The sequence below is a fragment of the Sus scrofa genome, chromosome 5 (assembly GCF_000003025.6).
Source record: "Sus scrofa isolate TJ Tabasco breed Duroc chromosome 5, Sscrofa11.1, whole genome shotgun sequence".
In the NCBI taxonomy this organism is placed as follows: Eukaryota; Metazoa; Chordata; class Mammalia; order Artiodactyla; family Suidae; genus Sus; species Sus scrofa.
Genome location: NC_010447.5, coordinates 3,618,759 through 3,631,577, shown reverse-complemented (window position 1 = coordinate 3,631,577; position 12,819 = coordinate 3,618,759). Strand labels below are relative to the sequence as shown.

General features: G+C 55.4%; 1 long non-coding RNA gene across 1 annotated transcript; it reads right to left on the bottom strand.

Moving 5' to 3' along the window:
• Nucleotides 11,336-12,550, bottom strand: LOC106510257. Its single transcript, XR_001308621.2, has 2 exons — nt 12,231-12,550; nt 11,336-11,709 (listed from the first exon to the last, which is right to left on the bottom strand). It is a non-coding gene; the product is annotated as an uncharacterized LOC106510257 (long non-coding RNA).

Below are 12,819 nucleotides of genomic sequence, written 5' to 3'. Positions count from 1 at the left end.
GTTTTTTGCCTTTTCTGGGGCCGCTCCTGCAGCATATGGAGATTCCCAGGCTAGGGGTCTAATTGGAGCTGTAGCCACCCGCCTACGCCAGAGCCACAGCAACGTGGGATCCAAGCCGCGTCTGCAACCTACACCACAGCTCACGGCAACGCCGGATCCTTAACCCACTGAGCGAGGCCAGGGATCAAACCCGCAACGTCATGGTTCCTAGTCGGATTCGTTCACCACTGCGCCACGACGGGAATGCCTGGAGAATCATTCTGATGCGTGTTTTGTTTGGGACAGGTCAGTCCTGGAAATGATTGTTTAGAGTCATTGTTTTCAGGTGGCAGTGACATTCAAAGCCACGGGCCCACGAGCACACGGAGTTCACATTATAATCCTACACTGGACCTTCTAGCATCAGGTTTTTCCATGTGTTAAAAACTCCTCATAGAACGAGGTTTAGGAGCTCCCCTTGTGGTGCAGCAGGTTAAGAATCTGGCGTTGTCATCGCTGCAGCTCGGGTCGCTGCCATGGTGCGGGTTCGATCCTTGGCCCGGGAACTTCCACATGCCATGGGCCAGGCCCCCCAAAAAGGTTTCGATGGCCGCATCATGGAAATGTCCTAACATTATAGACCTAAGCATTCTCTTACTGTTACTCTGCTTCTCACGGGCGGTGCTGCAGTGAACGTCTTGGTGCGAAAAAGCTGTGTGTGCATTTTCGGATGCCAACCGAGGGCGATCCAGGAGGAACAGGAAGGTGAGAGGCTCGGGATTTTCTCAGAGCTATTTATGTTGGAAAAGAGAGGGCACCTCCAAACCCGACAGTGGCTTAGCAGGTAATTCTGACCAAACTTCCCTGAAGGGAACTAAAAAGCAGGCCAAGCATCTTTTAAAACTACTCTGTGCTGGTACCAAGGCGCTAACAAGAGAGGGTGAAAAATGACAGGGCTGGGGGCTGGGGCTAGAGGCCAGGAGACAGGCCTGGCATCCCGGCTGCTCTTCTGCTTCGGAGAAGAAGCAAAGTGGCCGAGGCACTGGGTAATGGCTGTGGCCTGGCACACCTGCCTTTCTTTACGTCGGGGCCCCAGGGGCGGCCTTGGAAGAGGAAGAGTGAACCAGAAATAGCTCACGCCAGAGACCACACTCAGTTTCACAGAATTTCAGTCCCAGAGTCTGTGCCACCAGGCATCCGGAGCCCTGCCGACCCAGGTATGTGGCACATCCGTCCTCTGGAAAAAGATGCATCCTCTTAGGCCTCCAATTATCTGTGTAACTTCTCGTAGTGGTTCTGTAGCCCTCGGTCAAAAATAGCTTGAGGTGAGAAGACAACAGAATGTGAAAATCAACAGAGGCAGACAGGAGCTCCAGGGGATGGCGCCAACAGACACATTTAAAATACCTGGGCTCAGGGCGTCCGAAGAGACAAAAGACAAGCCTGACAAGTCACACCGAAAACGTCAGCAAACGATGGGACCCGCTGTGCAGGGAGAGTGAATGAAAACGCAGGAACTGAGGAACATGGAATGAAAATCAAGAAATCCGTCGCTGAGGTCAGCCTCCAAAGAGAAGTCGCACGGGAAGGACAGGTTGAAAATACCCCAAACGAACCCCTCAGAGACAAAACGATGAGAGGTACAGAAGATAGGATGAGAGCCACGTGGGGTTCAGTGGAAAGCTCTAGTGTCCATATTGAGAGTCTAAAAAGAGAGGCGGGGGCGATTTCGCTTTTGGTGACAACGCCTGAAAGTCAGCGTTCAAGCTTCAGTTTGTGATGTCTCCAAGAAGGCAACAGGGAGAGAAAATTCACTGACCCCCACTTGGCTCAGAGGACTTTTTTCCTTCAATGAGCGGAGCCGACATCGTGAGCAGCAGAGGGCAGGGGCTGCGTCTCTGTCTCCTCTCTCCCCCCACCGTCTCCGCGGGCCCCCAGCCCGGCGAGGAGAGACCCCTGGGGGATGTTCTTGCCACCCCCTCATTTGCACAGCGGGTTGGAGTCACGGGATCAGCACGCAGACGGCCGTCCTCTCCGAGTGGGTGATAAAACCCACAAGAAACCTCTGATCCGGGCAGTTGCCAGGCTGCCCCGATTTGATGCCTGCAGAGCGTCACGCCCAACGGCGAGCGGCCGAGCTCGCATTCTTTGCACGTCTTCATGGACCCGCTTGCCAAGACGGGTCCTTCGGCCGTGCCCATTTCAGAGGGGTGAAATCATACATAACGCAGTCTGACCCTAGTGCAATTAAGCTCCATATCAATACCAAGAAGGTGACTAACCAGAAAATCCCCACAACTTTAGAGATTAAACAGCCTATTTCTCAACTACCTAAGGGTCAAAAATGAAGAAATGGAAATTAGGAAATTTTTTTTATTATTATTTTTTTAGGACCACACCCATGGCATATGGAAGTTCCCAGGCTTGGGGTTGAATCAGAGCTACAGCTGCCGACCTACAGCACAGCCACAGCCATGCGGGATCTGAGCCTCGTCTGCGACCTACACCACAGCTCACGGCAACGCTGGATCCTGAACCCACTGAGCGAGGCCAGGGATCGAACCCGAAACCTCATGGATATCAGGCTCATTACCGCTGAGCCACAAAAGGAACTCCTAGGAAATATTTTTAACTGAATATTAATGGAAGAGCCACATAGCAAGAGACGGGGGCTGCAGCTAAAGCTCTTCCGAGATGTATTACCTTAAAAAGCATATGTGAGAAAAGATAAGACCCATAACCTAATAAGCATGATTTTATGTTAATAAATTTGAACTTTAAAATGACATGGACAAATTCCTTAAAAAAAAAAAAGGGGGCAAAACAGACACAAAATGAATTAAAATCTTCTAGTTTAAATGTTAAATCTCTAAAACATCCACAGAGGAAACTCCAGGCTCAGATCGCTTCAGCTGCAAGTTCTAGCGACATTTTAGAAACTCTGCTAACCACAGACTCTTCCAGAAAAAGAGGGAACCGTTTACAACTCACTTTATAAGGCCAGCACGATCCTGATCCCAAAATCTGATGTTTGTTGGAAGAAAAGAACAAATAAGAGCCTCTCCAAAGACCCTGAACACGTTATTAGCAAACCGTGCATTCTAAGGATGCTGCCACCCACAGCACATGGAATTCCCAGGCGGGGGACTGAACCTGCGTCCCGGCGCCCCCAAGATGCTGCTGATCCCATTGTGCCACAGCAGGAGCTCCAGCACTGGGTGTATGTCTGAGGTGGCACTGGCAGAGCTCAGAAAAGGGTGGTCTTTTCAACAAGTCCTGCTGAGACCATTGACTGTCTGCAGAGGGTAAAGGAAACCTGACCCCTGCCTCGTATCTTGTGAAAATATCAGCCACTATAGTTGGATTGTAAATCTGAGTGGGAGAAGCAAAGCGCTACATCCTAGAATATAGAATCTCACCACAGTCGTCAAGGGTGAGATTTCTCAGCCGTGTTACGAGAGCTATCGAGATGGGCTTTATTACAAATGAAAGAGTCACCATCAAGAGAGCCGAAAGGCCACGGGAGGAATTCCTATTGTGGCGCAGTGGAAACGAAGCCGATTAGGAACCATGAGGTTGTGGGTTCGATCCCTGGCCTTGCTCACTGGGTTAAGGAGCCGGCGTTGCTGTGAGCTGTGGTGTAGGTTGCAGACGCGGCTCGAATCCCGTGTTGCTATGGCTGTGGTGTAGGCCAGCAGTGGTAGCTCGAATTGGACCCTTGCCTGGGAACCTCCATATGCCACCAGTGTGGCCCTAAAAAAAAAAGAAAAAAGAAAAAGGCCACGGGAGATGCTATTGGAAACACACGCAACTGACAAAGGGTTCACTTCCCAGATATGTAGGGAGCTATGCACCAGTCACGAAGCGGGAAAAGGGGGGACAGGACTTGACCAGGCAGCTGACAAAGACGACGCCCGTTTCCCCAGTGGATTACTAAGAACCTCGTCGGTAATCAAGGAAGTGATGAAACCGCAGTGAAGCAGCCCCGCTCCCCACCAGCACAGTCACCGTAAACAGCCTGACAACACCGTGTGTTTGTTGAGGAGGATGTGGGGCAGACAGGACTCCTCAAACGCTGCTGCGGGAGGCGTCGGTGGCCCCACCCTGTAACCACGGGGAGGCACGGCCTGGCCTTCGTTATCCACTAAGCTTGAACTTGAGCAGGATGCCCGGCGCTTCCGCCGCAAGGGTCGCATGGAACCGAAAGACCCGCGTGGCTGATCCTGGAGACGCAGGCGACTGGTGGTTACTGGGACAGCCAGTCCTCAGCCGTGTCATGGTGACATGCATGGTGCGTTCACCGCAGCAGGGGCCGGGGGCCACTCTCAGCAGGGCTGAGGTCCCCAGTGGTGAGTGATGGCGGGACGATGTGTCTGTGACGGCCGTGAGCGGATTAGACGGGGCGTGCGAAGCGCAGTCGCACAGGCGTTTCCCTCTGCGACAGGTCACTGGGCTGTGCCCTTGGGCTTTGTCCTTTTCTGCAGGACACCCACACGCTCACCTGCTCCGCTGGGCGCAAGCTGAGCCGCTCTAACAGAGACCCCAGACGGCAGTGGTCCAGCCAGCATGAAGCTTGCTGCTTCTCACGTGACGAGTGGCCGCTGGGCTGTCCCTGGAGGCAGACAGGCAGGCGGGGTGGGTGCCAAGAGCCCTGGGCTCAGCCGGGGGCCACTTCCTCCGTGTCTTACTGCTCTGCCCTCTCCGGGGTGTCGCCCCGTGTGTGCACTTGAAGTTGGGTGACCACACAGTGCTCGTTTCCTGCCTTTGGGAAGAAGGAGGCCGAGCAGAGGGCAGGCAGTTTCCTTTGAAGGAAGCGGCCTGGACTCGAATGCGTCTTGTACTCTCCTCTTAGCGAGAATTCAACTCCGTGGCCGCATCTCAGCCTGCGTGATGCTCGGCCATGCTGTGTCCGGTTGGTAGCCTGTGCCTCCCCCTGCCGCCCGCTGAGCGCTAGTGGCCCCTGACCCCAGGAAGGAGGGAAGGTAGGTGGTGGGGACAGCACCCAGGTGTGACGTCAAGCCCTGCGTGCTTGCCATGCGGGGAGGGACTTCATCTCCTGGCCCTTCATAGCCCCCTCCTCGTGCGGCCGAGGGCTGTTTGGGCAGGTGCATTTGGCACGAATGGCCTAAAGAATAAGGCAGCCTGAGGAGCAGTGCCAGGGTTCATGCCCACAGAGGGATCCCAGAGCTGAGCACGAAGGTCGGGCCAGGGCCAGGGCAATTCAAGAACGAAAGGGGGGAGTTCCTGTTGTGGCCCAGTGGTAATGAACCCGACTGGTATCCTTGAGGACGCAGGTTCGATCCCTGGCCTTGCTCAGTGGGTTAAGGATCTGGCATTGCCATGAGCTGTGGTGTGGGTCCCAGATGCAGCTCGGATCTGGTGTTGCTGTGGCTGTGGTGTAGGCCGCAGCTACAGCTCTGATTTGACCCCTAGCCTGGGAACATCCATGTGCCACAGATGCGGCCATAAAAAGAAAAAAAAAAAAGAGAGAGAGAGAAGGTGTGTCTACCACAGTGCAACAGCATCAGCAGCACCTCGGGAGCACTGGGATGCTGGTTCGATGTCCGGCCCTGCACAGTGGGTTAAGGACCCAGCGTTGCTACGGCTGCAGCTTAAGTCGTGACTGCGGCTGGGATCTGATCCCTGGCCTGGGAACCCCATCTGCTGCAGGTGGCCAAAAAAGAAAAAAAAGAGAAGCCAGGGAGCGGGAGATGGTGACAGAGGGGTGGGGAGGCGGAGAATATGAAGCCAGAGCGCTCCCTTCAGCAGGGGGCCCGTGGCCGGGAACTTTGGAAGTCCTCATTTGAAGTAAATATGCGGGCACCTTGGCCGGCAGGACCTGGCAGGCCTGACTCAAGCCGTGAGCGGTTCGCCCTCCCTGGAGCCAGGAGGAGGCAGGTGCTGCCCTGGGGCTTGGAAAGGAGCACGGCGGCACCTCTCGCCCTGGAGGAAAGCCCTGCTCGGGGGCCCGAAGCCCTAGTCTCCTGGTCTGTGTGGGTGAGGATGGTGCAGCCACTTGGCACCAGGTTCTCCTGAGAAAGGGGCCCTGTCAGGGTCTGCGCAGAAAAGGGACCGATGAAAAGCACTGGCAGCTGTGGTCACGGAGCTGGTCAGTCCCCAAATCTGCAGGCTGCAAGTCCGGGGGTGTACGTTCCAGCCTGAAGGCCTGTGAACTTGATCCCCAGCGAAAGCCAGCTTCACTGCAAGTCCAAAGACAAGAGAAAACCCAGTCCCAGCTCAAGGCGGTCGGGAGGAGGAAAAGCCCTCCGTCTCAGGGGAGGGTCAGCTTCTCTGTTCTCGGGGCTTCCAAGCAATACGATGGGGCCCACCTGCCCTCAGGCTTCCGCTTGCTGGAGAGGCCTGTCTGCCTCGCTTACGCAGACCGGGTCCAGTGTGAGTCATCCAGACACACCCAGAACCGTGTTGGACCCCTTGTCTGGGCATGCCCTGGCCTGGTCAGGTTGACACAGGATGAACCATCACGCCTTGCCAGGGTCCTAGGGGTGGGGGGGCTTGTGTGTGTCCTGTTGCAGTGGAGGCTGCTGCAGCTGGGGCGGGAAGGGACCCTCCGCTGGCCCTGGCCATGTTAACTGCCTGGTTGCCCCTCTGCATTCCCGCTGGGCTGGCAGGGGCTGGGCCTGATGGGTATTTAGCACTGAGGCCTGGATTGTCCCCCCTCCCGTATCCGTGTGTTGAAGCCCTAACCCGAGGACCTCAGAATGTGGCTGAATCGGGGGAGAAGCCCCTTAAAGAGGTGATTTTATTAAAAGGAAGCTGTTAGGGCGGACCCCGGTCCAGTCTAACTGGACACAGACCCCAGGGGCGTGCGTGCTCCGAGGGACCATCTCACAGACAGGAGCAGGATGGCGGCCGTCCGCAAGCCCAAGGAGAGGCCTCGGAGGAAACCCGCCCTGCTGACACCTTGGTCTTAGACTTCTGGCCTCCAGACAGAGAGGCTGGGTGTCTGGGACTTAAGTCACAGTCTGTCACCTTGTTCTGGCGGCCCCAGCAGACAGACACAAGTGCAAGTGCTCCGTGTGTGCTGAAGGTCAAAGCAATAAACCACGGTGGCCCTTGTCCTGGAGGAGCCCCCTGTGTCATGGGGGAGGCCGACTCGAAGCAGGAGCTGCAGCCCTGGGCCCCAAAAGCCACCGTGGGAACAGAAGAGGCTTCCTGAAGGCTTCTGGCGGCCACTCCCCGTGGCTGTGGGTTCGAAAGGCGTTTTGAGCAGGGAGCCCGTGTGCATCAGCCTGGAGCCCGGAAGGACAGCGCCTCTGGGAACTTGGGGCGACCTCGTGTGCCCCCCCAAGGAGTTGGGCCCTGGCCTGAGACGGTGCGAAGCCCCCCCTCCGCCCCCCAGCAGGAGACCCTCACTCTGGCGGCTGCAGAGGTGTTGGACCAAGCAAAACAAGAGGCAGCCTGGCAGAGCAGAAAGCCTCGCTCACCACCGGCAGCGTCCCCATCTGGGGACGGCCAGTTACCGGGCATCTCCGAGTGCCAGCGCCTACCTCTTTTCCATCAGGCCAGAATCCAGCGAGGATTAACCTGACGGTTTGCGGCAGGGGCTCGCTTTTAGAAGATGCTCGGTGATTGGGCGGGTCCTCCCCCGCAGGGGGCGTGGCGGGAGCGGCACAGGAGCCCCGCCCAGCCCTGCCCCGCTGCCTCCCCTGACCCCCGACCTGCGTGGATCCTTCTCCCTCTGTTCCCCTAAGTCTTGCCCATTGTCCCAAACCCCCATAACACGCCCCTTCTCCAGGGGCCCTGTCAAGGGCGTAGGTTCACCTTAACCTTCACCTCCCACGAACCCCTGGGTTTTGCGGCGACTGCCTAGAGTGTTTCATGCGCCAGGACCACTGACTCAGAAGTGGCGCTGCAGGGGGTGGGGTGGGGGCGTGGATCTGGCGCCTTTGCACAGCAGGCCGCCGGGAAATGGTCACCACAGCGCATCGTGACTTTCACGCAGCTGTGCTCTGTGACCCCGACACCTGGCCAGCCATCCCTCCTCCAGCAAACAGCAAGTGCCGGGCACTCTGCCGGGCGCTGCGTCTGGACAGTCAGTGGTCCCCGTGCTGCCCCCGGTGTGCCGAGGGAGGCAGACGTTGACCAGATCATGAAAGAAAGTGCGGTTACAGCTGTGCTGGGTGCCCCGAGGGACACTCGGGCCTGCAGCGAGCGTGCATAGCAGTCGCCGCCATACCCACCTATGTCATGCCACCTGCACCCCTGCAACGAGCTCCACAAGGCTCTGCAAGAGCTTGTTTTCCCCAAATGTCTCTTTCCTCTTCCTGCCTCTGCATCCACCGGTCCCTCCAGCCCTCCTTCTTTGGGGGCTGGTCCCTCCACTTGAGCAGGGATGCCATCCCGGGTCACGGTCGTGGGGTGGGGGGTCTCTCTCTTCCTCCTGTGTGCGTCCTTTCCAACAGGCTCAAGTTTCACCCATCTAAAAACAACAACAACAACAACAACAAAAACCCCACACAACTCCCCAGTTCCAGACACCCTTTCATTCATTATTTAGCTCCGTTGTCTTCTGACTCTTGGTTCATATTTTTTTAAAAGAACTTTGAAAAAAATCTACACCAACATTTCAAGCTGATATTGTTCTACAGCTCAAGTATTTAGAGTTACAAATAATATCATTTGCCACAGATGGTAGAGAGGCTTTAAAGAAAACGAATACATCACTCCTGTAAGTGATTTTAACAGAATTGACATGTAGAAAAATGTAGTTCCCGCCACATCCATTTTATAGACAGAATGTGCTTTCTTTTCATGTTTGGAAATAATGTGTTTACGTTTTCTTCTAGCAGCTGCATTTCCATTTCACTTTACTCACAGAATTTTCTCCTAATGTCATGTTCTTATGCTTGAAGTCATACAGAATATGTATCACATCACATACAGAATTAAGTTCTGGCCATATGAGAATGAAATTAAAATCCATTGGAAAAAGATACCTGGACAATATCTGAATATTTGGAAATGAAAATGCACACTGCCCAATAGCCTGTGGGTGAAAGAAAAATTATAAAACACATTTAAAATGTTTGAGTGATAAGAAGAAGAGAATACAGCCAGCCCTTGGTATCTGTGAGGGGTGGGTTCCAGAATTCACCTCAGATACCAAAATCCACAGATGCTCAAGTCCCATTGTCCCCACCCCCCATGGCCAAAGTTCCGCATCTGCGGATTCAGTCCGTCCGGGAGCATGTGGCACCATGGTGTCTGAGGGCAACCGGAGGGCTAAGTGTACCTGCAGAGTTCAGACCTACGTTGTTCAAGGTCAGCTCTACATGAACAATTCTGAAACGCAGCTAAAGTTGTGTTGAAGGAAATTGAGAGCTTTTAAATGTTTTGTTAGAAAAGAGGAGAGATTAAATCAATCTGAAGTTTCCACCATGAGAAGCTAGAAAAAGAAGAGCTAGTGAAACACAAAGGACCAAGGACGTAGAAGAAAGCAAACTACCAGGGAAAGCAGAGATCAGGAGTTCCCGTCGTGGTGCAGTGGAAACGAATCCGACTAGGAACCCTGAGCAACAGATGGTAGAGAGCTCGGGTTCGATCCCTGGCCTCCCTCAGGGGGTTAAGGATCCGGTGTGGCTGTGGCTGTGGTGTAGGCCGGCAACTACAGCTCCGATTGAACCCCAGCCTGGGACCCTTCATATGCTGCAGGTGCGACCCTAAAAAGCAGAAATCAATAAAATAAGACATGGGCAAACAGCAGAGAAAACTCAGTAAAACCAAAAGCTGGTTCTTTAAAAAAAAAAAAAAAAAAATCAAGTTGACAAATCTCCAGTGAGCCTGCTCGAGGAAAAAAAATCCCACAGATTAACAAGATCAAGAAAAAGGGGACATCACTACAAATCCTACAGGCATGAAAAGGAAAATGAGGGAAAGAGGAATGTGTGTGCAAAAAAACCCCAAGAAAATTGAAATGATTTCTGCTAAAGACATGAATTATCAAAATGGACAAAAAAAGAAATAGAAGATCCACAGAGCCCTATATCTGTTAAAGAAATTGAATTGGCGATTGAACTTTCCACCAAGAAAATCCCAGGCCGCTGTCTCCAGTCCGAACGCCCTCTGAAGCATGCCGCACCCGGGAGCCAGCGCGAAGTTTCTAGAACATGAATCAGCCACGTCATCCCCCCACTCCAAGGGTGGCTTACCCCCCAGCATGCCTTTCCAGGCAGTTTGGTCTGGGTGCTGCGTGCTTCTCCACAGCCTCATCTCTAAGCACCATCCCTCCCGACTCCCCGCACGTACGCGCACACGCATAGGCTCGGCACAAGCCTGATTTCTACCGCAGCAGCTCTCCGCTGGCAGTACCCTCCACCCCCGCCAGGGGGCATTTGGGAACTCGTGGGAGCGTGAGTTGTCACCGCGGCTATGGGAGGACGTGACTTGACATTCAGGGGGCAGGAGCCAGGGCGTCAAACATCCCTAAATGCCTGCCACAGACCCCACAGTGAAGAATCACCCTGTTGAGAAAGCCAGGAGAACCCCACCGAGTCTTGCCAGGATGAATTTCCTCCCGGTGTTACCTCGTCTTCACCTGCCTAATTGTGACTCAGCCTCCTGGGCTCTGCTTCCAAACACATGCCCAACAAACCTACTGCCTCGAACGTGCCTCCCTCCCCCTGCACCCCTTTATTAAATAGAAGTCAGGTTCGAGTCCAGGGGCAGAGACTTTTAGCGCGAATGCACCCCGCAAGGCACTAAGGGGAGGGGGGAGGAAATTCTAATATTTGCTCTGTAACCATGGTGTGTCTGCCCCACTCTTGCAGGAGAGGCTTTTTCCTGATCTCCGTTTTCTTTGCCTGTGTCCCTCTGGAGCCCGGGCCCACCCCTGGTCCCCTGGCATGGCCCCGCTCTCCTCCCCTCCCACAGGCCCCTCCAGCTCTGCTCTTTGCTGTTTCAGTTCATCTGTCTCCCAAGGTCTAGCTTTCGTCCAGCTGTCCCCCCTCCTCGCTCTCAGTCCGGGGAGCCCATCTACCTTTGGGCCACCTGTCCCCATGCCCCGGGGCAGGTGCTTGGGCTTATGGTTAAAGGGAGCAGGCAGGCAGGACAATCTCCATCCCTTTGTACTCGGGGCTGGACGCGCCGCGGAGCTGGCCCCGTGGCTACTTGTCTATCACTTTTTCAACGTTTTGCCTCGTGATCACAGGCTGCGGTCTGGCCGAAATCTGGAGAGAGAGCCCCCCGCCCCGTGCAGTTGTCATTGATTCTTTACTTCTGTATGTGCACAGCGAAGTCTAAAGAACTGTCATTCAAGGCAAGAGGATTAGCCTCGCCCATGGGAAGGGAAAATTGGGAAGGGAAAAAAAAAAAAAAAAACCTTGTCTGAACTTGAAAATAAAAATGCTGATGTGGTTTTTATTCCAGAAACATATCTTACTGATTAAGAGCACGGAGAGCTCCCGGCTCGTGGGTGGGCCAGCGTAGTTGGCCTCCCCGCTCTCCAAGGCCCAGCCACCTGCCCGCCCGCAGCGTGTCGGAGGCAGCAGACGGTGTGGATTCGCCCAGCGCACACCTCGTGGGCACACGTGGGGCATTGGACAGACCCACTCAGATGGGGCGGGTGCCTTCGCTCTGCTGGTCCACCTTCACGTCGGGACGGAAAGGCGGCAGGTCACCGTGGAAGGAGCGTGGACTTGGGGTCAGTAGGGCTGCTTCTCAGTTGAGTGATGCTGGGCACGTGACGGACTCCGTGTGCCTCAGTTTCACCATCTGTGAAATGGAGATCGTGGCAGCCTCCTAGTTGAGGTTGATGAAGTCACTCAGATGCCTTCCTTGGTCCATAGAACAGATGCTCCCCGAGCAGCCACCATCCCAGCGCCAAGAGGGTGACACATGGCCGACCTGAGTCTCCCCCATACCCTCCGCCCTTGGCCACCGGAGGCCACTGCCCCTTCCAGGCAGCCTTCTCTTTCAGGATACTCTGCTGGGCATTTGAGCCATAGGAGCGGCCTTGGCTCCGGAGGGGTCAGGGGGCAGCCTCCACGTCCATGGCTGTGGAACGGGGCTGACACCTCTGCCCACTTGGACCACACAGGGCTGGTGGCCTGGCGTGACCACCGAGGCCCCTGCCAGCAAGGCCGTCCTCGCCAAGGGCTGGATTCCTCCCGGCCAGGCCCAGCTGGCGTTTTCTCCAGTTTCACTGGGTTGGGCTGCAGAGCGATTGCCCGATTGATAACGCTGTAATTGGGGTGACTTGGGTGTTTAACTCCCTGCTCCTGCCGGTGACTCACGCGTGCGGAAGGCAGCGGCGCACCGTCCTCAGGCCGGGAGACAGCGCAGCCAGCCAATCGGCGACTCAGGTTTCACCACCTGGGCGTCTGGATGTGAGGTCCTTGATGCACCCAGAGATTCCACACCTCGGGAGGTGTTTACGGGAGCCTTTGTTCCCAGAGTCCTGCACCAGTAGGGTGTTCTCTGAGGCATGTAGCTGGCACTTAGAGGGTTTCCAGCTGCACTCTGTTCCCAGCGATTAATATCCTGTAAATAATAAATCTGCTCGGGAGCCAAGCTGCCCCCCCCACTCCTGTCCTCCCCCAGCTCCTGACATTGCCGCTCCCCCTCCCTCCCACTCCACCCCTCCTCTTGTTTCCCTCCGCTTTCTCCTGCTTCTTCCTGGGGTCCCTGCCCCCCTCTGCCCTCCTTTGTGGGGGGGTGTCACTCATTCATACTCTCCCCCCAGGGCACAGCCTGGCTGGGAGTTGGACCCTGGCGTGGACAGACCATGACCCAGGGGCCAGGCAGGTGGTGGGGAGCGTGGAGACCAGGCCAGAGCAGTCCCGAGCCATCGCAGCCCTCTCCCCACTGGCGGGGGCTGAGCCT